Source organism: Perkinsus marinus (genome assembly GCF_000006405.1).
Source record: "Perkinsus marinus ATCC 50983 genomic scaffold scf_1104296939758, whole genome shotgun sequence".
NCBI lineage: Eukaryota > Perkinsozoa > Perkinsida > Perkinsidae > Perkinsus > Perkinsus marinus.
Genome location: NW_003213081.1, coordinates 262,806 through 266,018, shown reverse-complemented (window position 1 = coordinate 266,018; position 3,213 = coordinate 262,806).

Below are 3,213 nucleotides of genomic sequence, written 5' to 3'. Positions count from 1 at the left end.
GGGTTGCAGCTGTACGTAGGGTGTTCCTCGATTACCACTTCCGGCGGTTGAAGGAGCGTAGTAACGCTCAGTATCACTCTAACGGTCAGTGGAAAGTTTTCGAAGTTGGTGCACCTGTGTTTGTTCAAGCCGCTAAATCTATCGTGCCGGCCCGTATTCTGGAAGCTTACCCGGCGCGTGATGGGGTTGTTCGTCGATATGAAGTAAGGTTTCTTCGAAGTGAGCATGAAACGGTGGTCAGTCATGCAAACATCGCTGCTGCTTTTCCATGGGAGACCTTAGTTTCTGATGACGACTTGTGAGTAGTTATCGATGTCTTATTCAACTCGTATTTTCTTTATTCTCTGTCTTATAGCCTGACTGATCAGGGGGGCGTATATTGATGCTCGACCAGTCCGTGCGGCAGAGAGCATCACCTTTTTGTACATGCGTACAGACTTTCTCCTTGTGCTTGCGTACAAGTGTGAGCATAGGATACATTCCGTACTATTGATCTTGAGCATTGAGCGTTACTAGCCCCTAAGTCCGTAGCCATCTTGGCTCAAGGTCTCAGTGTACGTTTGGGTCGCATCTCTCCAGCTAATGTCGGGTCGTGTTGACACAAGGGTGTGATGCTCCATAGAATGCTGCGCAACTTGGGTCAAGACTTTTTGTCCTTCTCCACTCTTGAGGAGAATTCGGCGACATAACAGATTTTGCTTGTTGAAGAATGATCGGTAGACAAATCCAGTCGCTTTTTCTCTTAGCGACGGGTCAGAATTGAGCCCCTCTTTGGCACGATTCGCTTCAGAATCACGAACTTGTTCGTAACGTAGCCGCTGCAATCGTGAATCATTGCAGTTGTTGACTGGCGACCAGTCATCATTTGCAGCACTTTGTTCTGTTGTGGACCTCCATGCGCCACATATTTGTTGTAACCCCACGAGTCTCCTATAACTTGATACAATAAAGCATAACCACCATAGAAAGTCATTCCCGATACCATAATCGCCAGCACTTAAGTTCTACGATGACTCTACCGTGACTCCATTATCCGAGTCACTCGACGTCTGGCCTGTAGGCTCTTACACGATTGGGGCGATCATTTCTCAATTTGGTTTTTCCACGGGAGTACATATGGTCGTTTCCGAAGCTCGTGATAACATATCCGCATGAATTTTCTTCGCTGCTATAACGCGATATATTTCTAGTCGTATAGACTGGCGTCGCCAATCGAAATTCAAATCAATAATCATATTCCGGAGTCGCAAAAAATCTTGCTTCTCCAATGCCTTGCTCCCAGATGTGAAGGCCCACAGGTCCCTTTGTTTCTGTGTGACACGTGAATCAGTGCCCACTGTGATTGATTTCAGGTTTGGCACTGATACCAATAGGGTATTCAATCGTCGAAGACGCATCGCCAATCCGTATAGTTCTTTACGATTTTGCTTCTTATTGAAGCCTTTCGCCTCAGAATACACTATCGCTGATGGATTGTAGTCCCATCTACCAGACCACGATCCACCACCACGAATCCATAACCCACTTTATACGCATCAGTGCGAACATCAATATCGGTGATGCTTCCATATACTCTCAGATTCTCATCTTCTGCAGAGCTCGCCTTCCAATAGAATTTCGCATGGTCGAAGTGCTTCGACAAGAAATTGCATACATGGAAATCGTGGCACGGACTATCCCAGTCCGTCCATCCACCACTCAAACGTCGGAGAGTGTCAGCATGAGCTCTCGCCAAGGTCTCACAGGATCCACCGGTCAGTGCTATGAATACTCCTGCTGCACTGAAGATCGGCCTTTTGGTATATGGGTAATACAACTACTCCCTTTCTACAACTGGTCACTCCATCGTCAGCTTAGGTATATCTGCATCGAACGACCAATATGCACAAAGCCACCGAATGGGAGAGTCTGCTGACCAGAAGGCACGCTTCTCACTATTACAGTGGAAGCCACATCGGAACCATAAGCAATCGTAAACAGACTCTGTAAAGGCGATTTCGTCTGAAGAACCAACAAAAAGATAATCATCCATAACGAGAATAACGCGAGCCATACCACGACAAGCCATCTCGGATCTGTCGGCATCACACTGAAGCCAGCCCCGATGTCAGCCCGAAACAAAGACATCTCAACGTATAATAATCATCGCCGACCCGCATAGCTAACGGTAAGATTCGCCCATCCGTAAATTGTGGAGCTACTCGAATACTATAGAACGCTTTTTGTAAATCAAACTGCTTCATCATCAAACGTGATTTGTCATCAGACAAAAAGGATCTCAACGACTGTATATTCGTCTGAGTTGATGTCGGACTTGACGAACATCTTGGCTCTCCAATTCGCTCCAAACCACGATAAAAAGTAAATAGAACCACTCACCGGTCTTCCTTTCCTATTGCACTGGAACGATAACTTCCTGATGAGACACTTCTTCTGCTGCACCAGCATACGATAATTTCACGGGTGTCTTCAACTCTCTCAAACACGCATCATTCGATGCAATCAGCTGGGAAGCTACTGCGTCTGCCATTACTGATGACGCTAAACCACTATCAAGTAGCACATCTGCCTCGAACTCGGCATGCCGGCCGAACTTGCATGCTAACTTCGGAGCTGGATCATCGGCTCCAATCGCATACACTCCTCGAATTCCTCCCACGAATACTCCCACGCTCCCCGTTGGTTGTGCTGATTTCCTAGGGGACCTAGGGCTCTTGGGTTTCTGGGCTTCACCAGCAACACCAGAAGTCGATACGGTAGGAGGACCTCCCCCGCCATCACGTGAGAGATCAGGACAATTCTTCTTGAAGTGGCCACTTTTATCACAATTATAACAATGGAAGTTCGATAGATTGGACGATGTCGCATTCCCTAATGGTACATTACCGAATGGTCGATCAAGATTCTCCTGTCGACCACCGCCATGAGCTTGTTTATTTCTATCGTAAATTTTTGGACCGTAACGACTCTTTATTTTAGCGAGAAATCCCGGCGGAATGCCATCGAGAAATCGTTGCCGCAACTCGCCCTCACTTACATTGCACTTCCCTGGCAGTGCTTCTGCCATTACTCTTAAGCCGTGACATAAAAGATACCACCGACTCGTTGCTGTGCTTCTTGGCCTGCTGGAACTGCTGCCTTGCCGGACCGTATGACCAAACGGACCCATATTCGTCCTGTAGTCATTGTAAAAGATATTTCAACGGATGCCTT